The sequence below is a fragment of the Triticum urartu genome, chromosome 6A, assembly GCF_056163025.1.
Source record: "Triticum urartu cultivar PI428250 chromosome 6A, HENAU_Tu73, whole genome shotgun sequence".
Lineage (NCBI taxonomy): Eukaryota > Viridiplantae > Streptophyta > Magnoliopsida > Poales > Poaceae > Triticum > Triticum urartu.
In genome coordinates this window covers 245,608,544-245,633,103 of record NC_141878.1, presented here as the reverse complement: position 1 = coordinate 245,633,103, position 24,560 = coordinate 245,608,544, and positions in this window count along the sequence as shown.

The following is a 24,560-nucleotide window of genomic DNA, read 5'->3' as shown; positions in this document are numbered from 1 at the left end:
TTTTGCGGCCGAGTTGTGTCTAGAAAAATGTTTTGAGTCTTTTAGGAATTATATATCGGAGAGTTTAGGAATTCTTTTTACTTCCCAGTCTCCTCATCGCTCTGGTAAGGCATCCTGACGTAGAGTTTTGACTCTTCTCTTCTCAAATTTCACAAAAAAAAATTTAGGATCACGCGGGTATCTTGGAATCGTTCCGATGGTTTTATGATGAAAACATTGTCCTGGTGCCTCCTGTCAGGGGTTTTTTGGAAGTGTCCCGGGGAGTTGAGCTCTGAGGTGTTGTCATCATAATTTTATCGTTGCAGTTCTGGAATACTTGAGTTTAGTACGCCGACATCGAAAATCTCTTTTATGCAGTTCGCTGGTGAGATAACCTCGACACCACCCAGTACTGGGGCGGGAGTTCGGGAGTATCGCCGTAACTTGTATAACGGATGCTTTTCGAAGGTTGAGGTAGATGGTTTCCGAAGTTTTTCTTGGTTATGTGTTGAAGGATGGATACAACTAGATGTAGGATTTGCTAGTTTGGGTGAGATATTATGCTTCCCCTGTATCCCCAACACCTGATTGCATAACCGGAAAGGTTCGGGAGTTTCATAGGCGGGAATTCTAGTAGCTCTAGTTCTTCTTCCACGGATATTTGGTTTGAGATTGGGATTTCTTACCGATTATTCGTTCTTGATCCGTACCTTGTTGATTTATTTCTCTACCTTAATTCTACGTGGCTTCTCAATTTATGGATATGTGACCATTTCAAGAGGAATGCATTCATTCATTTTGTTCGGATGTGAAGACTATATGTTGAAATTTTCATTCCATTGGATTCAGCTTCAATATTTTTCTATCAATGTGCTAATGGATGTCAACCTCTTCAGGATGGCTCCTCCGACGCGCCCGACTCCGAATCCTGATCCGCCACCACCTCCACCTCCTCTGGAGGCATGGCAAGCTGTGATGGCCGCAAACAATGCAAACACACAGTTGATCATGCAAATTCTTCAAGAGCGCAATCAAGGCAACCTAGGGAACCAAGGCAACAATCAGAATCACTTTGCTACACTCAACCAGTTCCTTGCTAACGGGCCAAAGACTTTCAGCAATTGTGTTGAGGCAACCGATGCTGACGATTGGCTTGTGGATCTGTGCAAGCATTTCGAGTGCAGTAACGTCAGACCTAAGGACTTTGTCAAGTTCGCTTCCTTCCAACTCAAAGATCAAGCTGCAGAATGGTTCCTGCAGTACAAGGAGTCCAGAGGTGGACGTGTTATCACTTGGGATGATTTCCGTCGAGATTTCCGAGCTCATCATATCCCTCAGAGTGTGGTTGAAAGCAAGCATGAGGAATTCCGCAACTTGAAGCAAGGCTCTTTGTCTGTCTATGACTACAACAAGTTGTTCCAGAAGCTCGCCTGCTTTGCCAAGTAGGACGTACCTGATGAGGAGAGCATGATATACCAGTTCAGGGGTGGTCTCAGAGAAGAAATTCAGCTAGCTCTTGTCCTCTTCGAGCCCTTGAGATACGATGAGTTCTACAACATGGCATTGAAGCAAGAGGCTACTCAGTTGAGGTGTGATGCTTCCAAGAAGCGAGTTTGAGATGTTACTCCTTCTTCCTCTACTCAAGTGGCCAAGCAGCAGAAGTATTGGCTTCCTCCTCCTCCATTCCGTCAGCCGTATCAGCAGAAGAGCAAAGGTGGCAGTGGTTCTTCCCACCCACCCAACCCTGGTTTTCAGAACAACACTTCGTCTCAAGCTCCAAGACCGAGTGCTCCGTATCACCGTCCGCTTTCAGAGGTCACGTGCAACAAGTGCCAACAGAAGGGTCACTATGCCAACAAGTGTTTCAACCAGAGGCGTCTTCCTCCTCCTCCTCCTGTGAGATCGGCAAGTACAGCTGTGGTCAAGCATAACCCCAAGCATGCCAAGGTCAATATGGTGAATGCAGCTCAGGCAGAGGATTCGTCAGATGTCATCATGGGTAACCTTCCTGTTAACGATGTTCCTGCAAAAGTTCTTTTTGACACGGGTGCATCGCATTGTTTCATCTCGAGAACATTTGTTTCTAAGCATGAGTTGCCTTTGCAAGATTTGCCTAGACAGTTATCTGTTGTTTCTCCGGGTAAATTCATGAATGCAAGTGCTATTGCCCCAGATGTTACTATCAGGTTGGGCGATTACAAGTTTCTCTCTTCTCCGGTGGTTCCTGGTGACTCGGATATTGATCTTATTCTCGGAATGGATTGGCTTTCTAAGCACAAGGCGCATCTTGATTGTGCAGCAAGGTAGATTCAATTGACTCATTCGTCTGAGGATGTAATTGTCTTTGCCGCTCGTGATGATACCATCCGTCTGTTTTCTCTCAATGAGAAGGGTGAATTAGATGTCATCTCTCAAATTCCAGTCGTTTGCGAATATCAAGATGTCTTTCCAGAAGAGCTTCCAGGAATGCCTCCGCACCGGCCAGTTGAATTCGTTATTGATCTTGAGCCTGGCACGGAACCTGTGTGCAAGCGTCCTTACAAGCTCGGACCTGAAAGGTTGAAGGAGCTGAAGAAGCAACTTGATGTTCAAGAGAAAATGGGTCTCATCCGGCCTAGTTCTTCTCCGTGGGGTTGTGGTGTTCATTTTGTGAAGAAGAAGGATGGAACGGACCGACTTTGTGTTGATTACCGTCCATTAAACAAGAAGACCATCAAGAACAAATACCCACTTCCCAACATCAACAAGCTGTTCGAACAACTCAAAGGTGCCCAAGTATTCTCCAAGCTTGATCTCCGTATGGGTTACCATCAAATTCGAATTCGTGAGCAAGATATTCCCAAGACGGCTTTCAGGACAAGCTATGGTTCATATGAATACACTGTCATGTCTTTTGGCCTCGTCAACGCTCCTCCGACGTTCTCTCGAATGATGAACTTCATCTTCAACGCCTACACCAATGACTTCGTTTTGGTCTATCTCGACGACATTCTGGTTTTCTCGAAGAACAAGGAAGATCATGCCAAGCACTTGCGTTTGGTTCTTGATAAGCTCAGAGAACATCAGTTCTATGCCAAGTTCTCCAAGTGTGAATTTTGGCTCGATGATGTGCTTTATCTTGGTCATATCATCTCTGCCAAGGGCATTGCCGTGAATCCTGAGAAGGTGTCTGCAATTGTGAATTGGGAACCTCCTCAGAACGTGAAGCAACTCCGTAGCTTCCTCGGTCTCGCAAGCTATTGCCGAAGATTCGTTGAAAACTTTTCTAAGATCGCGAAGCCTCTCTCAAATCTCCTCCAGAAGCACGTCAAGTACGTTTGGTCTCCGGAGTGTGACATTTCTTTCAAAACTTTGAAAGAGAAATTGATCACTGCTCCAGTTCTGACTCCGCCTGATGAATCCAAGCCGTACGAGGTCTTTTGTGATGCCTCTCTCCAAGGTCTTGGCGCAGTATTGATGCAAGAGAAGAAAGTTGTTGCTTATACCTCTCACCAGTTGAAGCCTAATGAGAAGAACTACGCCACTCATGATCTCGAGTTGGCGGCAGTTGTGCATGCTCTTTTGACTTGGAGACATCTTCTATTGGGAAGAAAAGTGGACATTTTCACTGATCACAAGAGTCTCAAGTACATCTTCACTCAGCCTAATCTCAACCTCAGTCAAAATCGATGGGTTGAAATGATTCAAGAGTATAATCCGAGTATCGAGTATACTCCAGGCAAGGCCAATGTGATTGCTGACGTTTGAGCAGAAAGGCTTACTGCAATAGTCTGATTCTCAAGCCTTATCAACCCGAGCTTTGTGAAGCTTTCCGTAAACTTAATCTGCAAGTTGTTCCTCAAGGTTTCCTCGCCAACCTTCAAGTCTCTCCTACCTTGGGAGACCAGATTCGCCAAGCCCAGCTTCTTGATGCTATGGTGAAAAGGGTGAAGATTGGGATTGCCAAGAGTCAACCCAAGTATAAGTGCTTCCGCCTTGATGACAAGGACACTCTCTTCTTCGAGGATCGTATTGTTGTACCCAAAGGTGACCTCCGTAAAGTTATCATGAATGAGGCTCACAATTCTCTCCTCTCCATCCACCCCGGGAGCACGAAGATGTATCAGGACCTCAAGCAGGCTTATTGGTGGACTCGAATGAAGCGCGAGATTGCTCAATTCGTGAATGAGTGTGGGAGGATTGCTCAGGGCTTGTGTGATCTCCTTCGGCATGAAGTGGGAGGATTGTCTTCCTTATGCTGAATTCTCCTACAACAACAGTTTTCAAGCAAGTTCGAGCAAGGCCCCATTTGAAATTCTGTATGGCAGGAAGTGCCGTCCCCTCTCAACCGGTCTGAAACCGGTGAACGTTAGCTTTTGGGTAATGACTTAATCACAGAGGCAGAAGAAATGTGCAAAGTCATTCGAGATAACCTCAAAGCAGCCCAATCCCGCCAGAAGAGCTACTATGATAGTAAGCACCATGATTTGGCTTTTGAGATCGGAGATCATGTTTACCTCCGCGTCTCTCCTATGAAAGGTACTCGTCGCTTCGGTATCAAAGGGAAGCTTGCCCCTAGATACATGGGACCTTCCAAGATTCTCAGCAAGAGAGGCGACCTCGCCTATCAACTCGAGCTTCCTTCAAACTTTGCAAATGTTCATGACGTGTTCCATGTCTCTCAGCTCCGAAAGTGCTTCAAGACTCCTGATCGCACCGTCAACTTCGAGGACATTGAGCTCCAAGAAGATCTCTCTTATCGTGAGCACCCAGTTGCTATTCTCGAAGAGACTGAACGCAAGACTCGCAACAAGTCAATCAAATTTCTCAAAGTCAAGTGGTCACACCATTCCGACCATGAAGCTACCTGGGAACGCGAGGATCACCTCTGTTCTAGGTACCCAGCGTTCTTTCAGTCCTAGATCTCGGGATGAGATCCTTTCGTAGTGGTGGAGTGTTGTAACACCCCGGATGTAACTTTCCCAATTTGTACTCCAACTCTTGCCGTTTCGGTGTTAAGTTATTTTATTTTCTCGGGTTCGGTTTCTTTGTCTCCTTGTGTTGTTGTCGTTGTCACGCATCTCATATCATGTCATCATGTGCATTGCATTTGCATATGTGTTCATCTCATGCATTCGAGCATTTTCCCCGTTGTCCGTTTTGCATTCTGGCGCTTCGTTCTCCTCCGATGGTCATTTCTACCTTTCTTTCGTGTGTGGGGATTAAACATTTCCGGATTGGACCGAGACTTGCCAAGCGGCCTTGGTTTACTACCGGTGGACCGCCTGTCAAGTTTTGTGTCATTTGGACTTCGTTTGATACTCCAACGGTTAACCGAGGGACCAAAAAGGCCTCGTGTGTGTTTCAGCCCAACACCCCTCCATTTTGGCCCAAAACCCACCTAAGCCTTCTCCATCATCTAGATCGTTCAATCACGATCGCATGGCTGAAAACCGCACCTCATTTGGACTCTCCTAGCTCCCTCCACCTCTATTTAAAGACCACTCCCCGAAATTTTCGGGCAAACCCTATATCCAACCTCTGGCGCCAATGGACGTGTCCGGAGCGGACCGGAAAGCGTCCGCCCGCCGCCGCCGGATCTACCGCGCTCCGCCACGTGGCGCCGGCGTGCCCCACATCGCTGAAGCCCGCCAGGTCCAATCTCGGCCCCCGCGGACCACTCCCTCCGCCGTCGGGCGCCTTCGCCTCCTCCTCGCCCGTGACGCCACCTCGCCTCGTCGCCGGCCGCCGTGGCTCCGCCGCCCCGGCGACGCCGCGCCCCATCGCCGGCCACCGCCACCGCCACCTCGACCGGACCTCCTCGCCGCAACCGCCGCCGCCGCCTCCAACCGCCGCCGCCGCCGCCGTCCGTCGCTGCGGCTCCGGCCACCTCGCCGGCGGGTGGTCTCCTCCATGCTAAGTCCCTTCTCCGGCCACCTCGGCTTCCTCTCCGGCGAAGAATCCGGCCAACCTCGCATTGCGTGCCCCGATCCAGATCTGGAAATATCTCCTCGGGTTGACTTTTTCTCTCGAAACCCTAATCCATATGCCCATGTTCATAGCCTCGTAACTTTGCATCCGTAGCTCCGATTCATGCATATAGCATATCAAAATGTTCATCTCAGAGAGTACATCATTTCATTCCATTGCATCATTTTCATTTGAGTTCATCTTGATGCCCGAAATGCTGTTAGAAGGAGGCTACTTGAAATAATTGTCAGATCTGCTGCTCCATTTAGCTTTTTGTCATTTTTGCCATGATTATTGTGTGCATGATATGCCATGATGCTCTACATATGTTTTGTTAAGGGTTTTGTCATCTTTCCAGAGGTGCAACCCATGTATTTTTGTGATGTGTGTGGTGACTAGCACAAGCTTGCAAAGTGGTGCACTTGTTAATTCTGATTTCAGGGACTTAGCAATTCCACAAAGTCCTTGATCTGTTTATCTCATGATGCCATATGTTCATGTTGTTTCCTAGTGATCCGTGCCTATTTTGAGGATGATCAGTAAGGGTGTTTCGTTAATATTGTAGTGCTCTATCCATCCATGTCTTTGTTTGAAATTATGGAGCAGCCTAGCTTGAGTCAATTGAGCTCTACTTTTGCTACTTTGTGGATGTGGGCAGATTGTCAACTTGTTTGCAATTTTTCCGATGATGTTGTAGTTGATCTGTGCATGCTATGCTATTGTTCTTGTCATGTCTAGCTTGAATTTTGTGTGTTCTTGATAGATGTATGCTTAGCTTTTCATGACTTGCTCCATAGTGAGTGCATCGAGCTCGTAAACATGCCTACTTGAGTTATATTTTAGCATGTGCCAGTTTTCACTATGTCTAAAAACTGATTATGCTTTTGATATGTTCGCATGCTTGCAAATTTATTTTCTGATCCCTTTTGGCTCAAGGTCACTAAGGGACTTTTGTTAAGATCTGGGAGTAGCTCCATGCCATGCTTTATTTTGCCTTGTTCAGGTCCTGTAGCATATAGTTTTGCTGCTCCGAAGTGGGCTACCTGATCTGAAATTCTAGACAAGTGTTAATTTCACTAAGTCTGAGATCTGTTTGTCATATGCATTTTTGCCATGATTGTTTGAACCTGTTAATGGATGAATTGGCCGTAGCTCAGTGCTAGACTTTTGTTAAGAATCATGAATGCATCCCTGCCATGTACTTTGTTGTCATGTTTGGGTGCTGTAGCATGTTCATCTCCTTGCATTTAGATGGCTACTTGCTGTAAATCGCAGACCGGTGTCATTTTTGAATCGCTTGCCATTTCCAAACCGTAACTCCGATTCCGGCGTTCTTTATATCGTTTTCAAGCGATTTCATCTCATCTTTCTAGTGGCACACTTGGTTTTCCAGTTGAGGCCAGGTTCTTGCATTCCTTGTCATATCTCGCATTTGCATCCCGCATTGCATCCCGCATAGCATACCATCATCGCATCATCTTGTTTGGTACTTGCACGTGGTTGATTGTGTCCTTGTTGCTTGTTTATCTTGTTTGGGTAGAGCCGGGAGACGAGTTCGCTAATGAGGAGCCCGTTGAGTTTGCTTTCGAGGATCCAGTCAACTCTGACAACTGTGCAGGCAAGATGATCATACCCTCGAAATCACTACTATCTTTGCTATGCTAGTCTGCTCGCTCTTTTGCTATGCCAATGCTACGATGCCTACCACTTGCTTTCAAGCCTCCCAAATTGCCATGTCAAACCTCTAACCCACCATGTCCTAGCAAACCGTTGATTGGCTATGTTACCGCTTTGCTCAGCCCCTCTTATAGCATTGCTAGTTGCAGGTGAAGATTGGAGTTCGTTCCTTGTTGGAACATTTGTTTACTTGTTGGGATATCCTTATATTATCTTGTTATCTTAATGCATCTATATGCTTGGTAATGGGTGGAAGGCTCGGCCTCTCGCCTAGTGTTTTGTTCCACTCTTGGCGCCCTAGTTTCCGTCGTATCGGTGTTATGTTCCCGGATTTTGCGTTCCTTACGCGGTTGGGTTATAATGGGAACCCCTTGATAGTTCACCTTGATTAAAGCTTTTCCAGCAATGACCAACATTGGTTTTACCATTTGCCACCTAGCCTCTTTTTCCCTTGGGTTTCCGGAGCCCGAGGGTCATCTTATTTTAGCCCCCCGGGCCAGTGCTCCTCTGAGTGTTGGTCCCACCGAGCGATGTCCGGGGCTACCAGGGGCAACTCTGGGCTGGCCTACCCGACGTCTGGCTCATCTGAGTGTGCCCTGAGAACGAGATATGTGCAGCTCCTATCGGGATTTGTCGGCACATTTAGGCGGTGTTGCTGGTCTTGTTTTAACCTGTCAAAGTGTCTTGAAGAACCGAGATACCATGTCTGATCGGAACGTCTTGGGAGGAGGTCTATTCCTTCGTTTACCGTGAGAGCTTGTCATGGGCTAAGTTGGAACTCCCCTGCAGGGATTTGAACTTTCGAAAGCCGTGCCCGCGGTTATGGGCAGATGGGAATTTGTTAATGTTCGGTTGTAGATAACTTGAACCTTAACTTAACTAAAATGAATCAACTGAGTGTGTTATCGTGATGGCCTGTTCTCGGCGGAGTCCGGGAAGTGGACACGGTGTTGGAGTAATATTTGCGCAGGTTGCTCTCTAGTTTCTCGCCCGCGCTTTGCCTCCTCTTCTCGCTCTCTTTTGCGAATAAGTTAGCCACCATATTTTGCTAGTCGCTTGCTGTAGCTCCACATATATTTACCTTGCCTTACCTATAAGCTTAAATAGTCTTGATCGCGAGGGTGCGAGATTGCTGAGTCCCTGTGGCTCACAGATTACTATTACACCAGATGCAGGGCCTGATGATTCCGCTCCAGGAGACGCGCTTGAGCTCAAGTGGGAGTTCGACGAGGACTGTCAACGTTACTATGTTTCCTTTCCTGATGATCAGTAGTGGTGCCTAGTTGGGGGGTGATCGGGACCGTGTCGCATGTTGGGTTATCTTTTATTTTGGCGCCGTAGTCGGGCCATGAGTGTTTGGTTGATGTAATGTTATTTATGTACTTGATTGACGTGGCGAGTGTAAGCCAACTATGTTATCTCCCCTTTATGATTTATATTACATGGGATGTTGTGAAGATTGCCTAACTTGCGACATATGCCTTCAATGCGATTATGCCTCTAAGTCATGCCTCAACACGTGGGAGATATAGTCGCATCGAGGGTGTTACAAGTTGGTAATCAGAGCCTTCCCCGACCTTAGAAGCCCCATTGCTTGATCATTTTTAGCGGCTGAGTTGTGTCTAGAAAAATGTTTTGAGTCTTTTAGGAATTATATATCAGAGAGTTTAGGAATTCTTTTTACTTCCCAGTCTCCTCATCGCTCTGGTAAGGCATCCTGACGTAGAGTTTTGACTCTTCTCTTCTCAAATTTCACAAAAAAAAATTTAGGATCACGCGGGTATCTTGGAATCATTCCGATGGTTTTATGATGAGAACATTGTCTTGGTGCCTCCTGTCAGGGGTTTTGTGGAAGTGTCCCGGGGAGTTGAGCTCTGAGGTGTTGTCATCATAATTTTATCGTTGCAGTTCTGGAATACCTGAGTTTAGTACGCCGACATCGAAAATCTCTTTTATGCAGTTCGTTGGTGAGATAACCTCGACGCCACCCAGTACTGGGGCGGGAGTTCGGGAGTGTCGTCGTAACTTGTATAACGGATGCTTTTCGAAGGTTGAGGTAGATGGTTTCTGAAGTTTTTCTTGGTTATGTGTTGAAGGATGGATACAGCTGGATGTAGGATTTGCAAGTTTGGGTGAGATATTATGCTTCCCCTGTATCCCCAACACCTGATTGCATAACCGGAAAGGTTCGGGAGTTTCATAGGCGGGAATTCTAGTAGCTCTAGTTCTTCTTCCACGGATATTTGGTTTGAGATTGGGATTTCTTACCGATTATTCGTTCTTGATCCGTACCTTGTTGATTTATTTCTCTACCTTAATTCTATGTGGCTTCTCAATTTATGGATATGTGACCATTTCAAGAGGAATGCATTCATTCATTTTGTTCGAATGTGAAGACTATATGTTGCAATTTTCATTCCATTGGATTCAGCTTCAATATTTGTCTATAAATGTGCTAATGGATGTCAACCTCTTCAGGATGGCTCCTCTGACGCGCATGACTCCGAATCCTGATCCGCCACCACCTCCACCTCCTCCGGAGGCATGGCAAGCTGTGATGGCCGCAACCCATGCAAACACACAGTTGATCATGCAAATTCTTCAAGAGCGCAATCAAGGCAACCTAGGGAACCAAGGCAACAATCAGAATCACTTTGCTACACTCAACCAGTTCCTTGCTAAAGGGCCAAAGACTTTCAGCAATTGTGTTGAGGCAACCGATGCTGACGATTGGCTTGTGGATCTGTGCAAGCATTTCGAGTGCAGTAACGTCAGGCCTGAGGACTTTGTCAAGTTCGCTTCCTTCCAACTCAAAGATCAAGTTGCAGAATGGTTGCAGCAGTACAAGGATTCCAGAGGTGGACGTGTTATCACTTGGGATGATTTCCGTCGAGATTTCCGAGCTCATCATATCCCTCAGAGCGTGGTTGAAAGCAAGCATGAGGAATTCCGCAACTTGAAGCAAGGCTCTTTGTCTGTCTATGACTACAACAAGTTGTTCCAGAAGCTCACCTGCTTTGCCAAGCAGGACGTACCTGATGAGAAGAGCATGATATACCAGTTCAGGGGTGGTCTCAGAGAAGAAATTCAGCTAGCTCTTGTCCTCTTCGAGCCCTTGAGATACGATGAGTTCTACAACATGGCATTGAAGCAAGAGGCTACTCAGTTGAGGTGTGATGCTTCCAAGAAGCGAGTTTGAGATGTTACTCTTTCTTCCTCTACTCAAGTGGCCAAGCAGCAGAAGTATTGGCTTCCTCCTCCTCCGTTCCGTCAGCCGTATCAGCAGAAGAGCAAAGGTGGCAGTGGTTCTTCCCACCCACCCAACCCTGGCTTTCAGAACAAGACTTCGTCTCAAGCTCCAAGATCGAGTGCTCCGTATCACCGTCCGCTTTAAGAGGTCACATGCAACAAGTGCCAACAGAAGGGTCACTATGCCAACAAGTGTTTCAACCAGAGGCGTCTTCCTCCTCCTCCTCCTGTGAGATCGGCAAGTACAGCTGTGGTCAAGCATAACCCCAAGCATGCCAAGGTCAATATGGTGAATGCAGCTCAAGCAGAGGATTCGTCAGATGTCATCATGGGTAACCTTCCTGTTAACGATGTTCCTGCAAAAGTTCTTTTTGACACGGGTGCATCGCATTGTTTCATCTCGAGACCATTTGTTTCTAAGCATGAGTTGCCTTTGCAAGATTTGCCTAGACAGTTATCTGTTGTTTCTCCGGGTAAATTCATGAATGCAAGTGCTATTGCCCCAGATGTTACTATCACGTTGGGCGATTACAAGTTTCTCTCTTCTCCGTTGGTTCTTGGTGACTTGGATATTGATCTTATTCTCGGAATGGATTGGCTTTCTAAGCACAAGGCGCATCTTGATTGTGCAGCAAGGCAGATTCAATCGACTCATTCGTCTAAGGATGTAATTGTCTTTGCCGCTCGTGATGATACCATCCGTCTGTTTTCTCTCAATGAGAAGGGTGAATTAGATGTCATCTCTCAAATTCCAGTCGTTTGCGAATATCAAGATGTCTTTCCAGAAGAGCTTCCAGGAATGCCTCCGCACCGGCCAGTTGAATTCGTTATTGATCTTGAGCCTGGCACGGAACCTGTGTGCAAGCGTCCTTACAAGTTCGGACCTGAAAAGTTGAAGGAGCTGAAGAAGCAACTCGATATTCAAGAGAAAATGGGTCTCATCCGTCCTAGTTCTTCTCCGTGGGGTTGTGGTGTTCTTTTTGTGAAGAAGAAGGATGGAATGGACCGACTTTGTGTTGATTACCGTCCATTGAACAAGAAGACCATCAAGAACAAATACCCACTTCCCAACATCAACAAGCTGTTCGAACAACTCAATGGTGCCCAAGTATTCTCCAAGCTTGATCTCCGTATGGGTTACCATCAAATTCGAATTCGTGAGCAAGATATTCCCAAGACGGCTTTCAGGACAAGCTATGGTTCATATGAATACACTGTCATGTCTTTTAGCCTCGTCAACGCTCCTCCGACGTTCTCTCGAATGATGAACTTCATCTTCGACGCCTACACCAATGACTTCGTTTTGGTCTATCTCACGACATTCTAGTTTTCTCGAAGAACAAGGAAGATCATGCCAAGCACTTGCGTTTGGTTCTTGATAAGCTCAGAGAACATCAGTTCTATGCCAAGTTCTCCAAGTGTGAATTTTGGCTCGATGATGTGCTTTATCTTGGTCATATCATCTCTGCCAAGGGCATTGCCGTGAATCCTGAGAAGGTGTCTGCAATTGTGAATTGGGAACCTCCTCAGAACGTGAAGCAACTCCGTAGCTTCCTCGGTCTCGCAAGCTATTGCTGAAGATTCGTTGAAAACTTTTCTAAGATCGCGAAGCCTCTCTCAAATCTCCTCCAGAAGCACGTCAAGTACGTTTGGTCTCCGGAGTGTGACATTGCTTTCAACACTTTGAAAGAGAAATTGATCACTACTCCAGTTCTGACTCCGCCTGATGAATCCAAGCCGTATGAGGTCTTTTGTGATGCCTCTCTCCAAGATCTTGGCGCAGTATTGATGCAAGAGAAGAAAGTTGTTGCTTATACCTCTCGCCAGTTGAAGCCTAATGAGAAGAACTACCCCACTCATGATCTCGAGTTGGCGGCAGTTGTGCATGCTCTTTTGACTTGGAGACATCTTCTATTGGGAAGAAAAGTGGACATTTTCACTGATCACAAGAGTCTCAAGTACATCTTCACTCAACCTAATCTCAACCTCAGTCAAACTCGATGGGTCGAAATGATTCAAGAGTATAATCCGAGTATCGATTATACTCGAGGCAAGGCCAATGTGATTGCTGACGCTTTGAGCAGAAAGGCTTACTGCAACAGTCTGATTCTCAAGCCTTATCAACCCGAGCTTTGTGAAGCTTTCCGTAAACTTAATCTGCAAGTTGTTCCTCTAGGTTTCCTCGCCAACCTTCAAGTCTCTCCTACCTTGGGAGACCAGATTCGCCAAGCCCAGCTTCTTGATGCTATGGTGAAAAGGGTGAAGATTGGGATTGCCAAGAGTCAACCCAAGTATAAGTGCTTCCGCCTTGATGACAAGGACACTCTCTTCTTCGAGGATCGTATTGTTGTACCCAAAGGTGACCTCCGTAAAGTTATCATGAATGAGGCTCACAATTCTCTCCTCTCCATCCACCCCGGGAGCACGAAGATGTATCAGGACCTCAAGCAGGCTTATTGGTGGACTCGAATGAAGCGCGAGATTGCTCAATTCGTGAATGAGTGTGATGTCTGCAGAAGAGTGAAGGCAGAACACCAAAGGCCAGCTGGTCTCCTCCAACCTCTTGCCATTCCAGAATGGAAGTTTGACCACATTGAAATGGACTTCGTGACTGGGTTTCCAAAGTCCAAGCGTGGCAATGATGCTATATTCGTTGTCATCGACAAACTCACCAAAGTGGCTCATTCTCTGCCTATCAAAGAGTCGATCACTCCAGCTCAATTGGCGGAACTCTATACCTCTCGAATTGTCTCTCTGCACGGTATTCCACAAGTGATCTCTTCAGACCATGGCATCATCTTTACCTCGATGTTTTGGGATTCTTTTCAGAAGGCCATGGGCACTAACATCCGTTTCAGCACAGCTTTCCATCCTCAAACTAGCGGTCAAGTCGAGCGTATCAACCAGATTCTTGAAGATATTCTCAAGGCTTGTGTGATCTCCTTCAGCATGAGGTGGGAGGATTGTCTTCCTTATGCTGAATTCTCCTACAACAACAGTTTTCAAGCAAGTTCGGGCAAGGCCCCATTTGAAATTCTGTATGGCAGGAAGTGTCGTCCCCTCTCAACCGGTCTGAAACCGGTGAACGTCAGCTTTTGGGTAATGACTTAATCACAGAGGCAGAAGAAATGTGCAAAGTCATTCGAGATAACCTCAAAGCAGCCCAATCCCGCCAGAAAAGCTACTATGATAGTAAGCACCGTGATTTGGCTTTCGAGATCGGAGATCATGTTTACCTCCGCGTCTCTCCTATGAAAGGTACTCGTCGCTTCGGTATCAAAGGGAAGCTTGCCCCTAGATACGTGGGACCTTTCAAGATTCTCAGCAAGAGAGGCGACCTCGCCTATCAACTCGAGCTTCCTTCAAACTTTGCAAATGTTCATGACGTGTTCCATGTCTCTCAGCTCCGAAAGTGCTTCAAGACTCCTAATCGCACTGTCAACTTTGAGGACATTGAGCTCCAAGAAGATCTCTCTTATCGTGAGCACCCAGTTGCTATTCTCGAAGAGACTGAACGCAAGACTCGCAACAAGTCAATCAAATTTCTCAAAGTCAAGTGGTCACACCATTCCGACCGTGAAGCTACCTGGGAACGCGAGGATCACCTCCGTTCTGAGTACCAGGCGTTCTTTCAGTCCTAGATCTCGGGAAGAGATCCTTTCGTAGTGGTGGAGTGTTGTAACACCCCGGATGTAACTTTCCCAATTTGTACTCCAACTCTTGCCGTTTCGGCATTAAGTTATTTTATTTTCTCGGGTTCGGTTCCTTTGTCTCCGTGTGTTGTCGTCGTTGTCATGCATCTCATATCATGTCATCATGTGCATTGCATTTGCATATGTGTTCATCTCATGCATTCGAGCATTTTCCCCGTTGTCCGTTTTGCATTCCGGTGCTTCGTTCTCCTCCGATGGTCATTTCTACCTTTCTTTTGTGTGTGGGGATTAAACATTGCCGGATTGGACCGAGACTTGCCAAGCGGCCTTGGTTTACTACCGGTGGACCGCCTGTCAAGTTTCGTGTCATTTGGACTTCGTTTGATACTCCAACGGTTAACCGAGGGACCAAAAAGGCCTCGTGTGTGTTGCAGCCCAACACCCCTCCATTTTGGCCCAAAACCCACCTAAGCCTTCTCCATCATCTAGATCGTTCGATCATGATCGCGTGGCCAAAAACCGCACCTCATTTGGACTCTCCTAGCTCCCTCCACCTCTATTTAAAGACCACTCCCCGAAATTTTCAGGCAAACCCTATATCCAACCTCTGGCGCCAATGGACATGTCCGGAGCGGACCGGACAGCGTCCGCCCACCGCCGCCCGACCTACCGCGCTCCGCCACGTGGCGCCGGCATGCTCCACATCGCCGAAGCCCGCCGGGCCCAATCTCGGCCCCCGCGGCCCACTCCCTCCGCCGTCGGGCGCCTTCGCCTCCTCCTCGCCCGTGACGCCACCTCGCCTCGTCGCCGGCTGCCGTGGCTCCGCCGCCCCGGCGATGCCACGCCCCATCGCCGGCCACCGCCGCCTCGACCGGACCTCCTCGCCGCAACTGCCGCCGCCGCCTCCAACCGGCGCCGCCGCCGCCGTCCGTCGATGCGGCTCCGGCCACCTCGCCGGCGGGTGGTCTCCTCCACGCTAAGTCCCTTCTCCGTCCACCTCGGCTTCCTCTCTGGCGAAGAATCCGGCCAATCTCGGATTGCGTGCCCCGATCCAGATCTGGAAATATCTCCTCGGGTTGACTTTTTCTCTCGAAACCCTAATCCATATGCCCATGTTCATAGCCTCGTAACTTTGCATCCGTAGCTCCGATTCATGCATATAGCATATCAAAATGTTCATCTCAGAGAGTACATCATTTCATTCCATTGCATCATTTTCATTTGAGTTCATCTTGATTCCCGAAATGCTGTTAGAATGAGGCTACTTGAAATAATTGTCAGATCTGCTGCTCCATTTAGCTTTTTGTCATTTTTGCCATGATTATTGTGTGCATGATATGCCCTGATGCTCTACATATGTTTTGTTAAGGGTTTTGTTATCTTTCCAGAGGTGCAACCCATGTATTTTTGTGATGTGTGTGGTGACTAGGACAAGCTTGCAAAGTGGTGCACTTGTTAATTTTGATTTCAGGGACTTAGCAATTCCACTAAGTCCTTGATCTGTTTATCTCATGATGCCATATGTTCATGTTGTTTCCTAGTGATCCGTGCCTATTTTGAGGATGATCAGTAAGGATGTTTCGTTAATATTGTAGTGCTCTATCCATCCATGTCTTTGTTTGAAATTATGGATCACCCTAGCTTGAGTCAATTGAGCTCTACTTTTGCTACTTTGTGGATCTGGGCAGATTGTCAACTTGTTTGCAATTTTGCCGATGATGTTGTAGTTGATCCGTGCATGTTATGCTATTGTTCTTGCCATGTCTAGCTTGAATTTTGTGTGTTCTTGATAGATATATGCTTAGCTTTTCATGACTTTCTCCGTAGTGAGTGCATCGATCTCGTAAACATGCCTACTTGAGTTATATTTCAGCATGTGCCAGTTTTCACTAAGTCTGAAAACTGATTATGCTTTTGCTATGTTCGCATGCTTGCAATTTTATTTTCTGATCCCTTTTGGCTCAAGGTCTCTAAGGGACTTTTGTTAAGCTCTTGGAGTAGCTCCATGCCATGCTTTACTTTGCCATGTTCAGGTCCTGTAGCATGTAGTTTTGCTGCTCCGAAGTGGGCTACCTGATCTGAAATTCCAGACAAGTGTTAATTTCAGTAAGTCTGAGATCTGTTTGTCATATGCATTTTTGCCATGCTTGTTTGAACCTGTTAATGGATGAATTGGCCGTAGATCAGTGCTAAACTTTTGTTAAGCATCATGAATGCATCCCTGCCATGTACTTTGTTGTCATGTTTGGGTGCTGTAGCATGTTCATCTCCTTGCATTTAGATGGCTACTTGCTGTAAATCGCAGACCGGTGTCATTTTTGAATCGCTTGCCATTTCCAAACCGTAACTCCAATTCTGGCGTTCTTTATATCGTTTTCAAGAGATTTCATCTCATCTTTCCAGTGGCACACTTGGTTTTCCAGTTGAGTCCATGTTCTTGCATTCCTTGTCATATCTCGCATATGCATCCCGCATCGCATCCCGCATCGCATCCCGCATCGCATCATCTTGTTTTGTACTTGCACGTGGTTGATTGTGTCCTTGTTGCTTGTTTATCTTGTTTGGGTAGAGCCGGGAGACGATTTCGCTAAAGAGGAGCCCGTTGAGTTTGCTTTCGAGGATCCAGTCAACTCTGACAACTGTGCAGGCAAGATGATCATACCCTTGAAATCAATACTATCTTTGCTATGCTAGTTTGCTCGCTCTTTTGCTATGCCAATGCTACGATGCCTACCACTTGCTTTCAAGCCTCCCAAATTGCCATGTCAAACCTCTAACCCACCATGTCCTAGAAAACCGTTGATTGGCTATGTTACCGCTTTGCTCAGCCCCTCTTATAGCGTTGCTAGTTGCAGGTGAAGATTGGAGGGCGTTCCTTGTTGGAACATTTGTTTACTTGTTGGGATATCATTATATTATCTTGTTATCTTAATGCATCTATATACTTGGTAATGGGTGGAAGGCTCGGCCTCTCGCCTAGTGTTTTGTTCCACTCTTGCCGCCCTAGTTTCCGTCGTATCGGTGTTATGTTCCCGGATTTTGCGTTCCTTACGCGGCTGGGTTATAATGGGAACCCCTTGATAGTTCGCCTTGATTAAAGCTTTTCCAGCAATGCCCAACATTGGTTTTACCATTTGCCACCTAGCCTCTTTTTCCCTTGGGTTTCCACAGCCCGAGGGTCATCTTATTTTAGCCCCCCCGGGCCAGTGCTCCTCTGAGTGTTGGTCCCACCGAGCGATGTCCGGGGCTACCAGGGGCAACTCTGGGCTAGCCTACCCGACGTCTGGCTCATCTGAGTGTGCCCTGAGAAAGAGATATGTGCAGCTCCTATCGGGATTTGTCGGCACATTCGGGCAGTGTTGCTGGTCTTGTTTTAACCTATCGAAGTGTCTTGAAGAACTGAGATACCGAGTCTGATCGGAACGTCTTGGGAGGAGGTCTATTCCTTCGTTGACCCTGAGAGCTTGTCATGGGCTAAGTTGGGACTCCCCTGCATGGATTTGAACTTTCGAAAGCCGTGCCCGCGGTTATGGGCAGATGGGAATTTGTTAATGTCCGGTTGTAGATAACTTGAACCTTAACTTAACTAAAATGAATCAACTGAGTGTGTTACCGTGATGGCCTCTTCTCGGCGGAGTCCGGGAAGTGGACACGGTGTTGGAGTAATGTTTGCGCAGGTTGCTCTCTAGTTTCTCGCCTGCGCTTTGCCTCCTCTTCTCGCTCTCTTTTGCGAATAAGTTAGCCACCATATTTTGCTAGTCGCTTGCTGTAGCTCCACATATATTTACCTTGCCTTACCTATAAGCTTAAATAGTCTTGATCGCGAGGGTGCGAGATTGCTGAGTCCCTGTGGCTCACAGATTACTATTACACCAGATGCAGGGCTTGATGATTCCGCTCCAGGAGACGCGGTTGAGCTCAAGTGGGAGTTTGACGAGGACTCTCAACGTTACTATGTTTCCGTTCCTGATGATCAGTAGTGGTGCCTAGTTGGGGGGTGATCAGGACCGTGTCGCATGTTGGGTTATCTTTTATTTTGGCGCCGTAGTCGGGCCATGAGTGTTTGGTTGATGTAATGTTATTTATGTACTTGATTGACGTGGCGAGTGTAAGCCAACTATGTTTCTCCCCTTTATGATTTATATTACATGGGATGTTGTGAAGATTGCCTAACTTGCGACATATGCCTTCAATGCGATTATGCCTCTAAGTCATGCCTCGACACGTGGGAGATATAGTCGCATCGAGGGTGTTACAATGGTCTCCTCTGTCACGGAGGAGAACATCAAAAAGTTACGGGAAGCCGGATACCTAGCTGGGAATATCACGCACCGGCTGCCGAATGTGGGGCAGATCTTCCCAACGCCCGAACCCCATGAGAAGGTAGTTTTTGTTACCCATTTCATCCGCAGACTGGGATTTCCTCTCCACCCGTTTGTCCACGGGCTCATGTTGTACTACAGGCTGGATTTTCATGATCTGGCCCCCAACTTCATCCTCAACATCTCGGTGTTTATCGTCGTGTGTGAGGCCTTCCTCCGCATCAGGCCCCACTTCGGCCTATGGCTGAAAACCTTCAATGTCAAACCGAAGGTGGTGGGTGGCCAGCAAGCAGAGTGCGGAGGCGCCATGGTGGGAAAGATGCCTAATGTCACCTGGCTCGAGGGTACCTAGATGGATACCATAAAGGGGTGGCAATCGGGGTGGTTCTACATCACTAAGCCACGCGACTCCAACTAGGTGGCGGCCCCCAAATTTCGATCCGGAATCCCCATGAGGGTCACCTCCTGGAGAAAGAAGGGCCTGTCCTGGGGTTCTTCGGTAGAGCTGACCAGGCTCGAGACCTTTATCCAGAACATGACGAACAAGAAAATCAAGCTCGTCAACGTGGTCCAGGTTATGCTCTTCCGCTAGATCCTTCCGTGCCAACGACGGGCATTTATTTTGTGGGAGTTCGACTCGGCCCAGCACCAGACGCTGCGAGAGCTCTACGACACGACGCACGAGGATGTCTGGAGGGTGCTTTTCAAGGGCGCCGAGATGCCTCCCTCCGTCACCAAGGACCGCGGACTCAGCGCAAAGCACCGCGCCCATCCGGTAGGCTTTTATGTCTCTCAGGGTATTTATTTGCCCTAGTTTAGTTATGTGCTGGATCTAAGCTTTCATGTCATTAACAGGACTGGATAAAGACAGCAGAGAAGCTTGATTGCCCAGCCCCCCTGCCCGAAGATCCTGCAAACGCTCTTCTAACGAAGATGCTGACTCCAGCACCTTACGAGGTGCCGGAAAAGAAGGCCGCGGGAACCCCAAAGGGTCTCTGGCGCAAGGTTCCATCAGACTCATCGTCTGATGAGTCCGATGCGCACTCCTCCCACGAAAACGAGAAGGAGGAGAAAAGTTCTCCCCCCAGCCGAGGGAGACAAGAAAAGGAAGGCCGACCCATCCGGGGAGGCCAAAGGGTCCAAGAAGGGAAAGACCCTCCCTCCGGACTGTGCCACGACGGCCGCCGACAGTGGCGACGAGTGGCTACCCAGGGACAAGCCCCTGGCGAAGTCGTAAGTGTCCGGACACCATAGTAATTCATGGTATGTTTTATTGTACTGCCTTTGCTCATGCCGAACATGATTATGCAGTCCGGCCCAAGCTCATCGCGACGTACCCTCGTCGAGCGAATCTTTGGGCTCGTCGGATATGTACAATGGTTCTCCTCCGACAGCTTCCACCCCTCGCCCTACGGACAACGCCGAGGTGTTGTCTCAAAAGGAACCGAGCCAAGGGGAGGTGATCCTGGGGGCGCCTCACGGCGACCTACCGGACCCTGGGTACCAAAGGAGCGAGGCTCCTACGGGCTTCGAGTTCGGGCCCCAGCCGGACACTACACCAGAACTTTCGATGGTTCCGGACTCTGGCAGGCGGTCCCCCATTAAGGGGGGCCAACCATCCATGCCGGTGTCCTCTGTCCAAGCAGAAGCAATGGACAATTTGCTGGAAGCACTTCACAGCGCTTCCATCGATGAAGAGCACCGCACTATCATGAGTTCGGTGGTCAAGAAGGTTCAGTCCGCCAAAACCGGACTGACCAAAGCTTGCGCCAGCCTCCTAACAGGCTTTGAGGTAAGCATTCAAAATATAAAAATATTACCGCATAGATAGTAGCCCCTGATGCTTTGTTCGGTGTTCGCGAAGAAAAGCCGAATAGAGTATCAAATGATAACTCAAGAGTCTAATTAGAGTATGTCTATGTTTATATGCAGGCTTCACTGCTGGCCGCTGCCGCACGTACTGCGGAGGTCTCTGCGCTAAAGTAGGACCTGAAGCGGTCCGAGGACGACCTTGTCCTTACCAAGAGGCAGCTCGAAGAGAGCAAAGGTAAGATATACCCATGTCTGTATAGTTAAAAAGAAGTTTGAGTGTAAAGTAATAGGATCATCATGAATTTGTCAGGGCCACGACCGAGGTGGAGACCCTAAGGAAGGCGTTGTCCGAGGCCAAAGACAAGGCGGCCAAAGAACGCATTGAACGGGAGAAACAAGAAGCCCGAGTAGGCGAGGTGCAGCAAGAGCTCGAGGCTCTCACCAAAAAGCACGAGTCCTTGGATCTTGACTCCAAGATGCGAGAGTCCGAGCTCGCGCAGGCTCTTGAAAGCGTCCGGAGTGACAAGTCTGAAGCCCACAAGGCCCTCCAGGAGATTGACGCGGCGTAAAAGATAGCAGCGGGTAAGGCATTCAATATGCAAAGCAAACATGTGAAGGAGACGTTCCTTTTTCTTACCCGAGTTCGGAGGTCTCCAGGAGCGTTTGCAGATCTTCCCCGCAGTGTACTGGATGTCGCGGAGTTTTACCGGGCTGAGGAGGGGAGCTCAACGGAGAAGTTGTTCTGGTCTCAGTATACTAGGACCGAACACCCCGTGTCCTTGAGCGACCAGCTGAAGCACTTGGTCGAACTTCACAAGGCGGCCGAACAGGCCATGAGGGGCCTAATAGTCCGGACATGGCCTGGCGTGCCCCTGTCCGGCAGCTACTTCGAACTGGTGAGGCGACTTGTGGAAGCCTGTCCATGGCTTGAAGTCATCAAGCGGTCCGTCTGCATCGAAGGTGCACGCAGGGCTTTTGCCCGGGCGAAGGTGCACTGGGCGAAGCTAGTCGCCGTGAAGCTGGTGAAGGAGGGGCCGCCGGAGGGAAAGGATCATCGCTGCCCCGAGAATTACTATGAGAGCGTCCTAAAGGGTTCCCGATTAGTGGCAGATGAGTGTGCCAAGGATGTAATTTTTGAATGAACATGCACATGTGATCCTGTAATATGAAACCAGTTCTTTTGCTCCATGCGACGCTTTCTTAATTTAAAATATTACCTTCTGTGCGGCCGTTTATAAAATCTGAGAGTTGTATGAAACCAGTTCTTTTGCGCCATGCGACGCTTTCTTAATTTAAAATATTACCTTCTGTGCGGCCGTTTATAAAATCTGAGAGTTGGCCAGTCGTCGGCTTCTACCCCCATATAACTAGTACTAGGGTGTTCAGGGTAAATCTGAACACTCTTTACCCCAATTTTGGGTCCTTCGAGGGAGGTGTTCAGCGCAACGAACCAGACAATCGAACTATAATGCTTTATCACTCTTACTTAGCCATAGAAGTCTATGATTTTAAATTTTTGGTGAAGCCCCTAGTATTCGGAGAGCCGAATTTGGGGCCCTATACACGCCTAAGCCGGACAAGGCCGACTCCTCTCCCGAAGCGGAAAAAGTCTTTAAGGACTTGAGACCTCTCGAACAACGACTAGTCTCTCGCCTTATCATGACAGTCAGTTTTTGGCTTTCTCTACTGAGGTGCTCGTCCAGAAGAATCGGGACACAATCGTAGTAGTTCTCCCACCGCTACCTTAGTCGATATAGCGGAACGTAAGGTACCAAAGCATGGGAGCCGGGCGACCCAACATTTGACCAAAGACATGATTTGGAGCTGATGCATATAATGCTATAAGTACGGGGTGCCGCACTGTCGAAAGTCTTCGGACTTCTTGTGCCATATTGTGGGGTAAACGAGAGCCCCTGGCATACTGACCATACCCCAACGTGCGGGTGCAGATTGTCGTAAATGGACATGTAAGAGAAAGAGAAAAACTTAAATAATGCAATGACAGATAAATGATATGCATTGTTATTTGAATAATACGTCGAAGCATACTGGTACAAGTAGTGCAATAAGCATAAAGTAGGATAATTCGAAATGTCCTATCCCAGGGCAAGCTACGCATAAATAGTGAAAAGAGGGTATATCAATTATTACTAGATACCACATGGCGGTTCCCGTTTTCATCTTAGCTTCTTGCCGCCTTGGTTCTTGGTTCCAGAATGTGTCCGGCAATCGGACTGCCAGAAAGGGCTTCCAAAGAGTTAGGCCCTCAAAGAGAAAAGGAATGCCAAAGGTATACAGCCCCTGGTGTGGTTAATACACAATGCGGGGCGTGTCCTGATTATGCCCCCGCCTATGTCCATGGTATTTTCAATGTGTAGTTATGTACGCGTGGCATGAATTTCGTCACTGCACTGGGGCTGGGATGGGGCCAGATTGCTAGGCGAGCTCTGATCGTGCCAGGTGATCCTATCGCAGATTGTTCCGGACTCGCTTGAAGGTGTCCGAGGGCTATAACGCCGAATGAGTGGTCTGCCTAAACAGGATGCTTTGTGCCTCTGCTACAAGGGCCACAGTGTCTTCTTCTGTACGGAGTGAGCGTTCTGTGTTTCCATTTACTGTTATGACCCCGCGGGGTCCTGGCATATTGAGCTTGAGGTATGCGTAATGCGGCACTACATTGAATTTTGCAAATGCTGTCCGTCCAAGCAGTGCATGATAGCCACTGCGAAACGGGACGATGTCGAAGATTAACTCTGCGCTTCGGAAGTTATCCGGTGATCCGAAGATCACTTCCAGTGTGATTGAGCCTGTGCAATTGGCCTCTACACCTGGGATGACGCCTTTAAAGGTGGTTTTGCTAGGTTTGATTCTCGAGGGATCGATACCCATTTTCACACTGTATCCTGATAAAGCAGGTTCAGGCTGCTGCCGCCATCCATAAGGACTCGAGTGAGGTGAAATCCATCAATGATGGGGTCTAGGACCAGTGCGGCGGATCCGCCATGACGGATGCTAGTGGGGTGGTCCCTGCGGTCGAAGGTGATCTGACAGGCAGACCATGGGTTGAATTTTGGGGCGACGGGCTCCATCGCATAGACGTCCCTTAGTGCACGCTTCTGCTCCCTCCTGGGAATGTGGGTTGCATATATCATGTTCACCGTCTTCAGTTGTGGGGGAAACCCCTTCTGTCCTCCTGTGTTCGGCGGCCGGGGCTCCTCCTCGTCATCGCTATGCAGCCCCTTGTCCTTTTTTTCAGCGTTTATCTTGCCAGCCTTCTTGAACACCCAGCATTCTCTGTTGGTGTGATCGTCTGGCTTGTCGGGGTGCCGTGAATTTGACACGAGCGATCCAGTATGCGATCTAGACTGGACGGAGCGGGAGTATTTCTTTTAAATGGCTTTTTCCGCTGACCGGATCTAGAGCCTGTGAATCCGGCATTAACTGCCGTATCTTCGGTGTTATCGCCGTTATTGCGGCGCTTTGGTATGTTACGACGCTGCCTACCATTAACATCTTTGGTATCCGAGGTATCCGGATTCCTTGATGTGTTGTTGCTACGAGCCAACCAGCTGTCCTCGCCCATCCAAAAGCGGGTCATGAGTGTTGTGAGGGCTGCCATAGATTTCGGCTTTTCTTGGCCGAGGTGGCGGGCGAGCCACTCATCATGGATGTTATGCTTGAATGCCGATAGGGCCTCTACATCCGGACAGTCTATAATTTGATTTTTCTTAGTCAGGAACCGTGTCTAGAATTGTCTGGCTGAATCCCATAGCTGCTGGGTTATGTGGCTTAAGTCATTAGCATCCGGTGGCCGCACATAAGTGCCCTGGAAGTGGTAAAGAAATGCATCTTCCAAATCCTCCCAACTGCCAACGGAATCTGCTGGCAAGCTATTCAGCCAATGCCCAGCTGGTCCTTT